This window comes from Coregonus lavaretus (assembly GCF_964263955.1).
Source record: "Coregonus lavaretus genome assembly, chromosome: 13".
NCBI lineage: Eukaryota > Metazoa > Chordata > Actinopteri > Salmoniformes > Salmonidae > Coregonus > Coregonus lavaretus.
In genome coordinates, this window is record NC_140000.1 from 38,424,621 (window position 1) to 38,442,267 (window position 17,647).

General features: G+C 45.1%; 1 protein-coding gene across 3 annotated transcripts in view; it reads right to left on the reverse strand.

Moving 5' to 3' along the window:
* The window catches only part of cald1a (caldesmon 1a), a 63,677-nt gene that overhangs the window by 35,939 nt on the left and 10,091 nt on the right, over positions 1–17,647 (reverse strand). For all 3 annotated transcript variants that reach the window (XR_014614170.1, XM_084175810.1, XM_084175807.1), the window contains exon 2: positions 2,752–2,843. The gene's annotated coding sequence lies outside the window, so the exon portion shown is untranslated. The remainder of the gene's footprint in view (positions 1–2,751; positions 2,844–17,647) is intronic.

Consider the following 17,647-nt stretch of genomic DNA (forward strand, 5'->3'; position numbering starts at 1 on the left):
TCACAGACCCCCACCTCCTTCCCATTTCAACTAGAGGACTATCAGAGTCAAACTACTATGCCCGTGTTATTTGGGCTAGATTATTTCCAACACCGCAATAATTTGCTCTCTATGTTTAGATACATTTACGGCATTTGCAGGAGGAAGAAAATTGGCACTTGGATTACGGCAATTCGTACAACTGTAATTAGACAAAATGAGAGCAATAACTAAAACCCTAAAGCCTACAACAGCGATAGTTTAATCACATACTTCCTAAAAGCAGCACTGGGACTGTGAGCGCGCTTTTAGTATGAGTATGATCTGGGGAATATTTAAGAATAAGGATTTAAGCATAGATCATAATTTGATATTATATTCAATAGGATTTTGAGTTTACCTGTGAGAGTGCAGAGCAGTAGGTCTACATTCTTGCTTTTTTGGGGGGGAGAAATGTCAGTGTTGCACTGATTCCTTGAAGGGACCACCCATGTTCTGTCAAAGCTAACATACATGGAGCAGAAGAATGGCGAGAGAGAGAAAGAGAGAGAGAGTTTCCTGGAATTACATCTTTCTGACTTTCCCTCTGAGGGTTTCATAACAGAACCGATTTTAGCCTGCCTCTCCCTGTTCACTGTAAACTATGGTCTCTCTCTCCACTCACTACCTCTCTCTCCTCTCCCTCTCTGCCCACTGAACTAAGGTACTGTATAGCTCTCTATCCGCCCAATGAACTAAGGTCTCTCTTTCTCTTCCACTCTCTCTTGCACTCTCACTCTACTCTCTCACTCACTGTAAACTCTCTCACACGCGCTCTCTCTCGCTCTCTCTCTCTCTCTCTCCCCACTTTTTTTCTCTCCCTCCCTCTCTGTCTGCCAGCTCCTGAGAGCTACAATGGCAATAATGATGTTACTGCTCTGCCGCAACTCTCTGGCTGGCAATACCCAGCGCTTAAGGAACATTATATTAAAAGCCATGTTGATGTTATCCAGACAACGAGTTGGATTACACTAGCTTTATTTCCCCCTATCATTTTAGGAGAGGTTTGTGTTAACAACACCCAAACAATGTGTCCTCTATTCACAAGGAGGGAAGATAATGCGGCACCATTTAATTCTTAGAGGCATTGCAATGTTGATATGCATTGAAATGTTGATGTACTGTTTTGCTCTGTGAGTAATTACAACATAGAGTCCTCTTTTTCCAAGAGTCATTACTGTGACACACAACCAAATAACTTTGTCTTCACCACGTTAGCACAAACACATTAATCTCAAGAGTGTGCCTCCGAAACTATTTGAGGAATGCAGCCATTTAACCTCCGATGTTAGCACAGGGTCTTGAAAGAAGCTCTAAGTTACTCATTCACATGCCATTTTAAAACAACTCCAGAAGATTATTCCAGAGGACGAAGTACTTTAAATTGTTGAAAAAAAGTAGCCAAATGTAGCATTAACATTGGCAGGCCTGTCAGCAGATAACTTGCACCCTGACACTTCTTCACCGGATAAACAGAAAAGACTAGAGCGGGAGGGGAGAGGGAGTTCTACTGGGATAGAACAGCAGCCTTTTAGTCCATGTTATCCAAAGATTGCCTGAGTCCAAAAGTGATTAAATGACACAATATTTGAACTGCCACCTACCGACTTTTTGACTGCAGCCGTTCTGGACGACTTGAGCATGAGACTAAAATTAACTCCCGAGAAAAAGAGGCTGAATGAAAGAAAGAAAGACAGAAAGACAGAAAGAAAGAAAGAAAGAAAGAAAGAAAGAAAGAAAGAAAGAAAGAAAGAAAGAAAGAAAGAAAGAAAGAAAGAAAGAAAGAAAGAAAGAAAGAAAGAAAGAAAGAAAGAAAAGAGAAAACATTGATGCAACACAAACTCGGTCTAATATCTGCCAATATATCCTTAAACAGCACCAACATGCACAGTTTACTGTAATGGGGACATGAAAGCAAATATGGTCATGCTATGGGACTCTGGCTAAGGCTTCTACTTTTGGCATCCCAAGGAATGCTCTGTTCTTTTCCCTTTAAGAGAAGAAAAGAAGAGGAGCGGATTGTAGGCCGGCTCCCACCCTCCCAGCTCCCTGGCTCTGCCTGTACCTGCAGGTTAGCGCAAGCAGTGTGCACATTGCCATGGTGACCCAGGTGTGAGGGCTGGCCAGGTGTGGTTGGAGGGAGGGAGCTGGGAGATATAGAGGTATCCCAGGTATCTGCCATGTCAGTGCTGGGCTGGCACAAGACCCAGGCTTTGTGTGGCCGGAGCGGAGAGGGAGAGGGAGAGGGAGAGCGAGGCCCAGGCATCCTTCACCTCCTCCCTCTCACTGGGGCCTACTCATTAGGAGATGCTGGTGGAATGTGAGATATGTGCTCTTTGCTCTGGTGGGGTGGAGAGGTAGGCTGCTGTCACTCTTACTCACTGTCAGTCTATCCATAGGCTACTGTGAAAGCCTGGTATGGCCATGTACAATAAACGTCTTCATCACGATCGTTATCATTATAATCATCGTCCTCCTCTTCATCATCCTCCTGATCATCATATTGTAATATAATCTAACCATTCCATTCAATTTCTGACAATGGCATGCATATCTGAGTGACAGATTCCAGCAGCAACAACAGTATCCCTGATTCACCGTCCTCCGGTTGGAGACATTAATCATGTCTGGCTCTGACACTGACAGACAGGGATGGGGAGGGAGGGAGGGAGGAAGAGGGGAAAGGGTGAGTGAGAAGCTGCCCGAGGGAGGAAACGGGAGGCGCACTCTCACCTGGAGAGAGAGAGAATCCGAGCACCAGTCAGTCAGTCTGTCTGTCAGTCACTCCAGCCTGTTCCACGTTGAGGAGGAGGAGGGTCTCAAATCTGTGTGGAAAAGAAGAAAACTATTAATACTCCATTCTTCATTCCATGCCATTCCCCCCCAGGGTGCTATTTACTTAATGTGTTCCAATGAAACCTAGTGATCAAAGGGCTGTTTCTGTTTCGAGGCCCAGTTCTGTCAGTAAATGTTGTGCGAGAGCCAAGACGGTGAAATCTATCCAGACTATGACTTTGACACTTACCTGGGTCAGGTCACCCCAACCGAGCTCCTCAACTATGTCTGACTGGCTGACTCTGAGTCAGGGCTCTGTCTGTCAACACTGTAGGTGCGCCACCTCCTGATCCCGGTGCAGTGTGATTTAGGTGGTGAGCCAAAATCCTATTACACTGATCTCAGACCTGCTGGAGTAGAGCCTATTGGTGTGATGTTTTATGGTGGACTCAGGTCTCAGTTCAGGTCTGTGTGTACTGTATGTGTGTGATTCTGTCTGTGTCTGTGTTACGGTGCAGTAGACCAGCTAATGGCCTGTACAGTAATGAGACTGCGCAGCATCCCCTCTGGAGCTAAACTAAGACCTGCAGTGTGTAACAGTCACTCCTTGTCAGTCAGGTGACAGGCCAGGATTCCCCATTCCCACCCAGCAGTGTTTATACAGGAGCCATCAGGACTGTCTCACTGTCACACAGCCTGCACTCTGTCTACTCATACACAGAGGAGAGAAACAGAGCAGAGGTTTAACTGTAGTAGATACCATGGTCTTTTATAGGCAGACTGACTGCAGACTGACTGACTGACTAATGCTATGCAGGTGCTCAAGTGGCAGTTTGAGTTGGGCAAACACCAAGAGGATACCTGTAGTGGTATGGATATGTATCCAAATGTGGATAGCAATGCAGAGGGAAGAGAAATGTTCCATCTCTGAGAACATCTGGGAGTGCGTGTGTGTGTGTGTCTTGGTCTGTGTGTGTCTGTGTGCGCCCAGCCAACGTGCGTGTGTCCTGTCCATCGCCACCAGTAATGATGTGTTTGGAAAAGGTTGTCCTCCCTTGGTCCCGTTCAGCGTGATCTGCCTCTCCTCTCACACGTCGGCCCCTGGCCCCGCCTCACCTCGGCTGCATTAACACATTTACTGCCTTTGGTCCAGCCCAAGCTGTGAAACACACCAGGATGTGGCCACATAAATTCACTGGGGTTTTTGGCATGGGGAGGCCATGATTTCTGACTCTCTTTCTCTTTGCCTCTCCCTCTCCCTCCTCTCTTTCTCTCTCTTTCCCCCTCTCCCCTTCTCCCCCGCTCCTCATCTGTCATGGTACAGACACTGCTGTTGGACCACAAAGGCATGATCAGACCAGCTGCTGTGAGGAGGAGGAGTATATGGCTGTGTGCATGTGTGTGTGTGTGTGAGAGTGTGTGACTGCACATACTTCCTCCCCTACATACTGATGCCAAGGGGATGTCAGCCAACTCAGCTGACCTGAGGACAGATCTTGTGGTGTCAGAGTCGAAGTCTTTAGCTGGGACACGTCTTTCTTTGGGCAGGATATGAGGTGGCCAAAAGCATATGAGCTCAGCTCTGCTCAGCTCGATCTCAATCCCATCTGCTTCATATGTTAGGGCTCTATCCGCTCCAAAACAAATTCATTCCGCGAGAAGTTTCGGTTAGCTCTAATACGGAAGAATTTGGCAAATTAAAGCACTATTCATAGAAAATTGGAGAGCTGAGAGCCCATTGAAAATGACACAAGTGAAATGACAGTATAAGGACTGACTAAACTGGGTGAGGGACTGGGTAAGAATCTGCCTGCCATGCATCCTTGAATTCTTAAGACACACCATCATTAGTGACTTAGTCTGATGATCACAAACAATCCCTCCCAAATCACCACAGATTGGTATTGTGCTGACGTTGGCTGTCAGATAGAGAGGAGTGAGGGGAAAATATTGGGGCTAAAAGAAAAAGCGGTCCAAACCTTTGAGTTTCCACTTGGGGATGGAAAAGGAGCCTCCTGCATGCATTCCCAGACAATGGTTCACAATCCCTGACACGTCTCCTTGCCCAGTGACTAATATTCTGACTGACTGCTGGCTATAGCCTATGGTTACCTGTAACAGCTCACAGCTGAGAATCCCTTATTGAGACACACTGTAATCATCACAGGCAAAAACTGATCCAATGTATTACTGGATGTTATTGTCCAATCAGTGTTGTGCTAGACAAGGTTCATTCATTGATATGCTTGACATTTCAGTTACTAAACTTAGTGTGTGATGTAACTTTTTGATCAAATTACTCCCATAAACTCAATAGGCTAACCCTTTTTGGAAAGAGATTACAAATTTAGCCCCATGATGGAACATTTCACTACATTTCACTACATTTCCCAATGCCAGTGTGATAAAATTGGGTTTTTAATAGAACATTAGTCATTGGAATGATCTATTTTTACCCTTCTGGTTTGGTCCCACACATGGTTCTGTTCCTCCTCTCCCATTCCTCTCCTCTCCTCCTCATCCCTCACTCCCCCAGTAACGCTTAATAAACCTGTTAAACACAAGCTGACACACCTGCAGCTTCACAAACACACACGCACGCATGCACATGCACACACACCTGCACGTCAGCTTTCCTCTGTTGATCAGCTTCAACCTTTTCTACATCTATGTCTTTAAAGCATCATGCCTGAGACTCGTCATGCTTATCAGCAAAGACAATACACCCACCATGCCATAGTTAATTCCCATCATCATGGGTTGAACCACCAACCTTAGTCCAAGACTCAGTCCAAATGAGATAACTGCCAACAGCTGAGAAGAGTGGACAAAGGAGGATGTCAGTAAAACATTATCTTGCTATAAATGCTGCTTTTAAGAGAGTCATTTGCATTAGGATTAGTTTATACAGTGAATCCTAAATTACATTGTAAAGAGGCAGCTAGTTTCAGAACGATGAGCAACTGCAGTACATGAGATGAGGCATTTTCTCCTGTCCTCTTTGTGTTTTAAAAGGCTTGTGCTGTTCCTTAATGGTGCACTTTCAACATCAGATTCACAATCAGCCCGTATCAGAGCAACACGGTCCAAGGAGAACAAATCCCACACAAAATAGGGATATTTTTTTGTACGCCATCAAAAGGCTACTGCTCACTGGCTGTACTCCATATGACCATATATGGAAGAAAAAAAAGCTCCCTTTCCCGTAACCTAACTGGGAGAGAGAAAAAAGTTTCTAGCTAACATGCTGTGCAGTGAGATACAGGCAGCTCTGACACTCATAACATACTGACCACAAAAGAGGGGGGTTAAAAGGGACAGGGTTAAAATAGTATTGGGAATCGTTCAAGTACTTTGAGTGGTTGCTTGGAGTCTGCCTGGAGTGCCAGATGGGGTGGGGCTTGCACTTTTGGGGCTAGTCCAGTGGTTCCACTGCCCCATCTGGCACAGTTAAAGTATTTGAAAGATTTCAAATACTATTTGAACCCAGGTTTGGTTAGGGCTGGCTGTATCACTAAGCAACATGACTGCTGATGATGCTGTCTCTCTGGTGGCATCCCTGGGACAGTGCAAAGTAGACCCAGAATATTATTAGCCTGGCTTGCCCTAGACAAGAAGGACCACATTGGGTACAACTCTATATCTTTGTCTGGCTGGATCTCTATGGTACAACCGTGTGTGAACCTGTAATAAAGGCTGACTCCGTTTTAAGCCAGTAGGGAGTTGAAAATACCTAACCTTTCTTTGTTCATTTTTAGAAAAATATACATATTTCTCTTTCAGGAAAGGGTCTGCATTCTGTTCTCTAAAGCCAGAAAGACTCTACTGTAGGTTACATTCCTCTTGGCTAAACACAGTCTCAATCCGAGGGGTCTCAGCCCTGCGCTGCAGTTAGAAACCGTTTGTTTATCTGCCCCCAGACTATTTGGTCTCTGACAAATGCCTGCCACTATTGTCAATCAAAGAAGGAAACCAAACCAATGGCCAAGAGGAAAAACACTAAACTCAGCAGTAGAACAAAGCAATAAATAAGCTCACTTGGCTTTTTTCTCTCGTATTTAGTCAAGATGGAGTGGATTTAACTTTCAGCATGTAACCTCTGAAATAATACATCAAGACTCTAGTCCAAATATCCAGAATGTCAACTAATCTCAATAAATACCTGCCTCCACTCTTGACGCAGGTTAGCGTTTTTCGTCATCAATCTTGTTCTGTAGGCAGCTCTGCAGAGTGGTCACTAGTTTGGCACAGCCACAAAGTCATAACATCTGATTTGAAACCTAACCCAAACCTTAACCCTAACCTTAACCACACTGCTAACCCTAACCTTAAATTAAGACCAAAAAGCTAATTTTTGTTTTCATGAATCTGTACAATATAGACAATTTTGACTTTGCAGCTGGCCTATCTAGCAGAAATCGCTCGGTTCTGTCTCCAGGGCAAGATTCATGATAATAAACGTCAACCTGCGCTCTTGACACAGGATATCAACATCCTTTGTCTTATTTAATTTCACTAGGACATACACTAACTGTCTCCATCTTCCTTCTCTACCGACGTTGCTATGAAGCCGCTCTACAGCAGTTTGACAGAAGGGGGGGGGGGGCTACTGAATGAATCCTGAGTGAATCTTATTTAAAACACACTCACTCATGACTGCGGACATTGACAACTGACTCTCTCACCCCACCTTTTCAGGAGAAAAGCTTCTTCTTTCTCCATCCTGTCAGCGTCCCAAATGTCACCCTACATAGGGCACTGGTCAAAAGTAGTGTACTATGTAGGGAATAGGGTGCCCATTAGTGATAACCCGCCATCTTGACACCTGCCTTCTTTTAGTATAAATGACCCCAGAATGGGCCTCGAACCACTCCTCAACAGATCATTAATCTGAGGTTCACTAACCAGGGAGAGTAGCAGGGTGTAGCAAGGCCGGGTGTTGAGACCTACATGATGTGTTTTACTCAAAGCAAAGCACTACTGATGCCAGTACAACCAAAGGTCTGGATCTGCTACTCTGGTATTGCTCACTGTCTGCAGTTTTGGGGCACTCGGGACGGGAGCACATCCTGTACCAAAACAGACCTGTCTGTCACTAGAGGCCCCATAGTAGGGGCCCTTATTAATTTATGGAGCACGAGCAAGATGGAGCATGATAACATAGTGAAGCGTAAGTAACAGTTACCTTGTCCTCACCAAACCTTGCTACACCCTGCTACTCTCCCTGGTCGATCTCCAAGGCATTCCTAGTCAATCACAAAACATTTTTATAAAAAAAACAATGATAAAGCCAACCATTCCTACTTTTTTTCTGTCTCGCGCTGTTGGCAGTAGGTGCACTTGTTTCAGCTGCCCTGCGTGCCAGGTAGGCAAAATAATGCAGTGTGACTCGAGTTTCGCCATCAGCTCGAATGTTGTCGCCAATTTTTGGTCAGTCTTAGCTGAGGGACGAGAGCTGAGGGACGGTCCGACGGTGAGAGGCGGACCCTCTGATGCTCTCCCTCCGCTGAGACAGACTATCAGATGCAGGCACAATCAGTCCAGTAAAATAAAGAAAGCACATTATTTCAAGTAATGCAACAATATCAAAAACAGTGCATTCGGAAAGTATTCAGACCCCTTGACTTTTTCCACATTTTGTTACGTTACAGCCTTATTCTAAAATTGATTAAATAGTTTTTTTCCCCTCATCAATCTACACACAATACCCCATAATGAGAAAGCAAAAACAGGTTTTCATATTGTTTTGCCCAAAAAATATAAATAAAAACAGAAATATCACATTTAGATAAGTATTCAGACCCTTTACTCAGTACTTTGTTGAAGCACCTTTGGCAGGGATTACAGCCTCGAGTCTTCTTGGGTATGACGCTACAGCAGATCCTCTCAAGCTCTGTCAGGTTGGATGGGGAGCGTCGCTTCACAGCTATTTTCAGGTCTCTCCAGAGATGTTAGATCGGGTAAAAGTCTGGGCTCTGGCTGGGCCACTCAAGGACATTCAGAGACTTGTCCCGAAGCCACTCCTGCGTTGTCTTGGCTGTGTGCTTAGGGTAGTTGTCCTGTTGAAAGGTGAATCTTCGCCCCATTCTGAGGTCCTGAGCGCTCTGGAGCGGGTTTTCATCAAGGATCTCTCTGTACTTTGCTCCTTTCATCTTTCCTTGATCCTGACTAGTCTCCCAGTCCCTACCGCTGAAAAACATCCCTGCAGCATGATGCTGCCACCACCATGCTTCACCGTAGGGATGGTCCCAGGTTTCCTCCAGACGTGACGCTTGGCATTCAGGCCAAAGAGTTCAATCTTGGTTTCATCAGACCAGAGAATCTTGTTTCTCATGGTCTGAGAGTCTTTAGGTGCCTTTTGGCAAACTCCAAGCGTGCTGTCATGTGCCTTTTACTGAGGAATGGCTTCCGTCTGGCCACTCTACCATTAAGGCCTGACTGGTGGAGTGCTGCAGAGATGGTTGTCCTTCTAGAAGGTTCTCCCATCTCCACAGAGGAACTCTGGAGCTCGGTCAGAGTGACCATCGGGTTCTTGGTCACCTCCCTGACCAAGGCCCTTCTCCCCTGATTGCTCAGTTTGGCCGGGCGGCCAGCTCTAGGAAGAGTCTTGGTGGTTCCAAACTTCTTTAATTTAAGAATGATGGAGGCCACTGTGTTCTTGGGGACCTTCAATGCTGCAGACATTTTTTAGTACCCTTCCCCAGATCTGTGCCTCAACAAAATCCTGCCTCGGAGCTCTATGGACAATTCCTTCGACCTCATGGCTTGGTTTTTGCTCTGACATGCACTGTCAACTGTGGGACCTTAGATAGACAGGTGTGTGCCTTTCCAAATCATGTCCAATCAATTGAATTCACCACAGGTGGACTCCAATCAAGTTGTAGAAACATTTCAAGAATGTTTAATGGAGCCAGCATGCACCTGAGCTCAATTTCGAGTCTCATAGCAAAGGGTCTGAATACATAAATAAGGTATTTCAGTTTTTTATTTTTAATACATTTGCAAATATTTCTAAAAAGCTGTTTTCACTTTGTCATCATGGGGTATTGTGTGTAAATTGATGATATATATATATTTTTAATCCATTTTAGAATAAGGCTGTAACGTAACAAAATGTGAAAAAAATCAAGGGGTCTGAATACTTTCCGAATGCACTGTACCTCAAGTTTTTAAATATAATTTTAAAATGGTCTGAGAAGAACAACATTGGCAGGGCAATTCAAGCATAGCCAATATGCACTGATATCGTATTGGCTATATAGCCTACTACAAACCTCATTGCTACAGAACTGTTTTTAATAGGTTAATGTTGCATAGGCCTACGTTTTTTAAGTCATGTTTTTAAAATAATTCTGAGCGATAGATCTCTGCCTTCATTATGACTCAGAAAGTGATCTTGACTTAGAAAAGTTTGGGGACCACTGTCCTATACAGTACATGTATAGCATGACAACGATACAAGAGTTGTCTACAGTATACAGTATGGGACCACAGAGGCTAGCATGTCCCCTGGTAAGCAGTCTATTATAGTTTGGGCCCCTATTCATATTCAGTCTCCCATATGGAACATGCAGGACATAGTGAATCATATAGCTAGACAGGACAAGGCACCCAGCCACCAGGCCTACAGACCAGTGTTCCTGCTGTAATCCCCTTTTGATTTGACAAGAACAAGGCATTTAAAACACAGCCCCTTTAAGGGTCCCAGGGGATTTTGGCTGAGCTGCCCAATTTTCTCCACATAATTATTATGACCCAGAGCAGTGGTGGGATGGACTCAGACAGACACCGTATCTGTCACGGCACCTGGAACACATGTTCTGGAACATACAAATGTATTTCTCATAAAGCCCTGAGAAGTTCCTGATGTGTCTTGTAAAGAAAAAATAAGTATCGTACACCAAAACATTTCTGACAAGTTTCCCCTAAAAAACGTAATTATGTTTTGCGGAGATTGAGAGACCCTTCGATTGCTAGAGAAAAAAATTGCCTATACTTTTGAGAAAAAAAATGACTGAAAAAATATGAATGAAAACATTTGAGTGATTTACATGCCTGGTCTGTATCACAGTGGGAGAAATGCCTTCCTGTCTTGCCTTACATGGAAACGTACAAGCAACGCGAGCCGCAATGAAGCCATGACGCAACCGCTTACACACCAGGAGAAGCTTGTGAGGCCTGCTCAGAACATGACGGGCTGACACAGACAGATGTTTGTGTATCGCATTTTTTTGCCCCACAGGAAATTGGTACCACGACCACTGCCTCAAAATTACACGTTTTACCTCAGAGCATATACATTTTCATCAATCCACTCGTTTAGCCACGCACAAATGTGTAAATCAGGCTGCGGAATGCGCTTTCTGAAGCATTGCGCAAGGATTTTCAAAGGTATTACGTGACAAGAGATCTTTAAAAATAAGGGGCCTGTTGCATTCTTGGGGAGAGATAGGAGAAAGATAGAGGAGAGAGAGGGCGAGCGAGAGAGAGAGAGAGAGAGACAGAGAGGATTAAGGCTCTAGCTCTAGCACGATGACCTCACCGAAGGCTATTACTCTGAGTGGACAGGAAAGAGATCCAGCATTTAGGCTGCTTCGAGACCCCCTTGGGAAAACATTTTGTTTGTTTAGTGAACAAATACATTTAAAAAATCAGTCAGGATAACTGATTATAATGGAGTTTGTTGTGATTGAGTATGGAGCTTTTAAATGTGATGGCTGCCGGGGCTGTTTTGGTTTCGGACTAAATATGAGGAAGAGATAGAGGACAAGGTCTGTTGCTCTTTGCATCCAAGCATCACTCAGCAGGCCTGAGCACATCTGTATGAGAGGGGGGGGGGGGGGGGGGCTAAAGGCCAGGTGTGACACAAAGAGATGCGTTCAGTAGCAGTACAGACTGATGAATGGGAATGGGAGTGGAAATCGTGACCAGAGACAAGGGCTAATTTATCAGTCAAACTCCTCTCTTCCACAAACTCCTATCTGTTGAGGTTCTCATTGCGCTGCTAAAACCATGTACAGTGGCTTGCGAAATAATTCACCCCCCTTGGCATTTTTCCTATTTTGTTGCCTTACAACCTAGAATTAAAATTGATTTTTGGGGGGTTTGTATCATTTGATTTACACAACATGCCTACCACTTTGAAGATGCAAAATATTTTTTATTGTGAAACAAACAAGAAATAAGACCAAAAAACTGAAAACTGGAGCGTGCATAACTATTCACCCCCCTGGAAGACTGAAAGAGCTTTCCCTCAAGAATTTCCCTGTATTTAGCACCATCCATCATTCCTTCAATTCTGACCAGTTTCCAAGTCCCTGCCGATGAAAAACATCCCCACAGCATGATGCTGCCACCACCATGCTTCACTGTGGGGATGGTGTTCTCGGGGTGATGAGAGCTGTTGGGTTTGCGCCAGACATGGCATTTTCCTTGATGGCCAAAAAGCTCAATTTTAGTCTCATCTGACCAGAGTACCTTCTTCCATATGTTTGGGGAGTCTCCCACATGCTTTTGGTGAACACCAAACATGTTTGCTTATTTTTTTCTTTAAGCAATGGCTTTTTTCTGGCCACTCTTCCATTAAGCCCAGCTCTGTGGAGTGTACGGCTTAAAGTGGTCCTATGGACAGATACTCCAATCTCCGCTGTGGAGCTTTGCAGCTCCTTCAGGGTTATCTTTGGTCTCTTTGTTGCCTCTCTGATTAATGCCCTCCTTGCCTTGTCCGTGAGTTTTGGTGGCCGGCCCTCTCTTGGCAGGTTTGTTGTGTTGCCATATTCTTTCCATTTTTTAATAATGGATTATTTAATTTTTTTACCCCCTTTTTCGTGGTATCCAATTGATAGTTACAGTCTTGTCCCACCACTGCAACTCCCGTACGGGCACGGGAGAGGCGAAGGTCAAGAGTCGTGCGTCCTCCGAAACACAACCCAACCGAGCCACACTGCCCGCTTAACCCGGAAGCCAGCCGCAATGTGTTGCAGGAAACACCGAGACCGAGTCAGCGTGCACTGCGCCCGGCCCGCCACAGGAGTAGCTAGTGCACGATGGGACAAGAACATCCCTGCTGGCCAAACCCTCCCCTACCCTGGGCCAATTGTGCGCCGCCCCATGGGTCTCCCCGTCGCGGCCGGCTGCAACAGAGCCTCGAACCAGGATCTCAAGTGGCACAGCTAGCATTGCGATGCAGTGCCTTAGACCACTGCGCCACTCGGGAGGCCCAATAATGGATTTAATGGTGCTCGGTGGGATGTTCAAAGTTTCAGATAATTTTTTATAACCCAACCCTGATCTGTACTTCTCCACAACTTTGTCCCTGACCTGTTTGGAGAGCTCCTTGGTCTTCATGGTGCCACTTGCTTGGTGATGCCCCTTGCTTAGTGGTGTTGCAGACTCTGGGGCCTTTCAGAACAGAACAGGTGTATATATACTGAGATCATGTGACAGATCTTGTGACACTTAGACTGCGCACAGGTGGACTTTATTTAACTAATTATGTGACTTCTGAAGGTAATTGGTTGCACCAGATCTTATTTAGGGGGTTCATAGTAAAGGGGGTGAATACATATACACGCACCACTTTTCTTTATTTAATTTTTTGAAACAAGTTATTGTTTTCATTCCACTTCACCAATTTGGACTATTTTGTGTATGTCCATTACATGAAATCCAAATAAAAATCATTTTAAATTACAGCTTGTAATGCAACAAAATTGGAAAAATCTTAAGGGGGATGAATACTTTTGCAAGGCACTGTAAGTGTCATGCTTTAACTGTGATGTGATGGATGTGACTGAGCTGTACTCTGGTCAAGTCTACTTCCCACCTACCACCACCACAACCAAATCCCTCTGTGAGATATCTGTGAGTGAACTGGGTAATTCTAAACCATCCCCTTAATTTTGAAGAGCCATATCAACAACACCATCTTAGACAGAAACCAGGAGTCTCCTATTCTAACCCTCTTGGTGTTCTAGAGATGCCTTACTTACGACGAGATGTCTAGGTCTGTCTGTGTGTAATAAATATGAGTGTCTATACAGTGTGTTTGCCTCTAGTGTAAATATAGCTCTCTTTTAGACTCTGGCCTGCAGCTAGCTCAGTGTAAGGACAGTGTGATATAATAGGAATCGGTAGTGGTGGGGTTCAGCTCAGCTTGGCTCCTCAAGACCACACATTCCTGTCTGAGTGGAGAGAGGAGAGAGGAGACAACCCTTCTCGTGCCTCAGTGTTCTCCTATCCAGGAGGCTAGGCTACACTATAAGAGATCTCGTTTCTGTGCATATTTCTGCTGGCTGTTATTATTAGCATGGCAGAGGGCCAGCGGTCCGTCCGGGACGGGTTGCAACTCTGTGTGGCCCCCCCAAGGTGATAGTGGGGTCCAGAAGCCATTGATCTCCATAAAGCACAGGTATATCTCTCTTCTCCTACTCCTATCTGTCAATGGGCCCCATCCACACTCAACATCCATTCGCAAACAAAACAAAATCTCAATAGAGCTCAGTAGCATAGCCATTTTTGTCAGTGAAACATCTTGAGCGTTGGCGGTTTGTTAAATTATGTCAACTCAGTGGTGCTTGTCTGTCAGGACAGGAGGCCGTTCCTTCTCTTCTTCTCTCCTCCTCCCTGTGGCTCTGACTTCTGACTCTGCTGCCAGGCATTCCAGGAAACACTAGAGCTCTAGGAGACATAACAAAGCACTCACTCTCTTTCTCACTTTCTCTTCCTCCCTCTCTCTCTCTCTCTCTCTCTCTCTCTCTCTCTCTCTCCCTTCTATCTTTCTTTCTCCCTCTGCCTGTCTATCTGTTTCCTCCCCCCCCCCCCCTCTCTCTCTGTCTCTGTCTCACTCACTCTGTCTTGTCCAGTCTTGGAAGCCTCATGGTTAGTTTTCTCATGAGTGTCTTAACTATTTTTGTATAATGGCGCATTGCCTCAGTTATACAATTTACGACTATAAAGTATTTTTACGTGACTACTAATGCTACATCACTGACACAACTCTATGTAAGAACACTACTCCTCTCTTCAACATGAGGTGACTTTTACTGCCAACGAAGAATAAAATTCAGCTTTAGAGGTTAATGTATGGTATTTAAACCGTCTAATTCCCAAATCTATTAGAATAACACATCTCAGACAACCATGAAATTGTAAATAATTAAGTAGTTGGTTTAGCAGAGTGCTCAGGTTCGCTTTATAGGGGTTCGTTCAGTTTTAGCTAACGGCAAAACTGGAAATGAGATTACTCTGTAAACTTAAGTATAATGGGAACAAATCCAAAACCTTGTTGGTTTCTTTTCTGCTAGTAATCTGCTCAGAAGGAAAGCCATCTCCTTTTCACATGACACCCATCCACCTGTGCCACCTCTGAACATGCACACACAAGCACACACAAGCACACACACACCTTATTCACTTCTAGCCTGTTCCCTCTGTTTATGTATTGAGCCTGAGTGACTGGTATTTCATTTCAGACGGGCTCAAACCCCAGGCCAGGCAGGTGTGGTGTACCATTACTGGTCATTAACTTTAACCTGAACTAATGGCTGCTCTTTATCCAAGGTGGTCCCCCAGATGTCTGTCATAGTAAATGGGTGGCACAGAGCTTTAGGGCCCAGACCAGTCAGACACCCCCTCCTCCGTCCCAGGGAACCTGCCAACCCGTGGCAGACATAGACACAGGCCTCCCCCTAACAAGCCTCCATTGTTATACTTTTTCTTGGGTTTTGTTTCTCAGCTGCTGAGTTCATTAAAGCAGCACTTAATGAGGCCTGCCAGCTTGTCACCCCCAACCCCCCTCTCTCTTCTAACCCTCACCCCTAGTACCCAACCCTATCCATTCCAGATCTCCAACCACACCCCTTCTACCCTCCTCATCCCCCTCCTCACCCCTATTCATCCAAACCCTCTACCCTACTCAACTACAGTGAGGGAAAAAAGTTTTTGATCCCCTGCTGATTTTGTACGTTTGCCCACTGACAAAGAAATTATCAGTCTATAATTTTAATGGTAGGTTTATTTGAACAGTGAGAGACAGAATAACACAAAACAAAATCCAGAAAAACGCATGTCAAAAATGTTATAAATTGATTTGCATTTTAATGAGGGAAATAAGTATTTCAACCCCTCTCAATCAGAAAGATTTCTGGCTCCCATGTGTCTTTTATACAGGTAACGAGCTGAGATTAGGAGCACACTCTTAAAGGGAGTGCTCCTAATCTCAGCTTGTTACCTGTATAAAAGACACCTGTCCACAGAAACAATCAATCAATCAGATTCCAAACTCTCCACCATGGCCAAGACCAAAGAGCTCTCCAAGGATGTCAAGGACAAGATTGTAGACCTACACAAGGCTGGAATGGGCTACAAGACCATCGCCAAGCAGCTTGGTGAGAAGGTGACAACAGTTGGTGCGATTATTCGCAAATGGAAGAAACACAAAAGAACTGTCAATCTCCCTCGGCCTGGGGCTCCATGCAAGATCTCACCTCGTGGAGTTGCAATGATCATGAGAATGGAGGAATCAGCCCAGAACTACACGGGAGGATCTAGTCAATGATCTCAAGGCAGCTGGGACCATAGTCACCAAGAAAACAATTGGTAACACACTACGCCGTGAAGGACTGAAATCCTGCAGCGCACGCAAGGTCCCCCTGCTCAAGAAAGCACATATACAGGGCCGTCTGAAGTTTGCCAATGAACATCTGAATGATTCAGAGGAGAACTGGGTGAAAGTGTTGTGGTCAGATGAGACCAAAATGGAGCTCTTCGGCATCAACTCAACTCGCCGTGTTTGGAGGAGGAGGAATGCTGCCTATGACCCCAAGAACACCATCCCCACCGTCAAACATGGAGGTGGAAACATTATGCTTTGGGGGCGTTTTTCTGCTAAGGGGACAGGACAACTTCACCGCATCAAAGGGACGATGGACGGGCCATGTACCGTCAAATCTTGGGTGAGAACCTCCTTCCATCAGCCAGGGCATTGAAAATGGGTCGTAGATGGGTATTCCAGCATGACAATGACCCAAAACACACGGCCAAGGCAACAAAGGAGTGGCTCAAGAAGAAGCACATTAAGGTCCTGGAGTGGAGTTTTGACATGCGTTTTTCTGGATTTTGTTGTTGTTATTCTGTCTCACTGTTCAAATAAACCCACCATTAAAATTATAGACTGATCATGTCTTTGTCAGTGGGCAAACGTACAAAATCAGCAGGGGATCAAATACTTTTTTCCCTCACTGTACCTCACACCCACCCACCCACAAAACCAACCCTTTAATCTACTCCCATCTCACCCAACGTCATACGCCCACACCCCTTCCCTCTTCCACCCACTCCACCCCACTCCTCTTCCGAAACCTCCACCCCACCCAATCGCAAGTGTACAATCTATTCAACCCATCTCACTCAGACAGAGTTAGCCTGGTCTTGTCTTAGCTAGCTAGCAGAACGCTCCTCCTCATGAAGACGAGTCTGCATTAATCTGATGAGCCATTAGTGCTAACGGGCTTGTAATTAAGAAGCGCTCACGCTTCATTAATGATTGTGCTCACTTTGTTTAGTCTAACCATGCATTGCGTAATTAAACAGCGGAGCCTAGCAGATCTGCTCCATTGTCTTTGGGTAGCCTAGCATCACACTTGTTATCGAGTTGCTTGTTTAGAGTTGTTGTTGTGTTGACATAGTGTCCTCATCTTGGCATGTGTGGAATTGACTGACTGCCACTTCTTTTTGCATTTCAATTTGTTAGCCGGTTTTCTCGGTCTGTCAGACTGTTGATGCTACAGATGAGGTCTTGTTCCATTAAATAACTAGGCCTACTCATCAATTTATCTTAACTCAAGATGGCCAC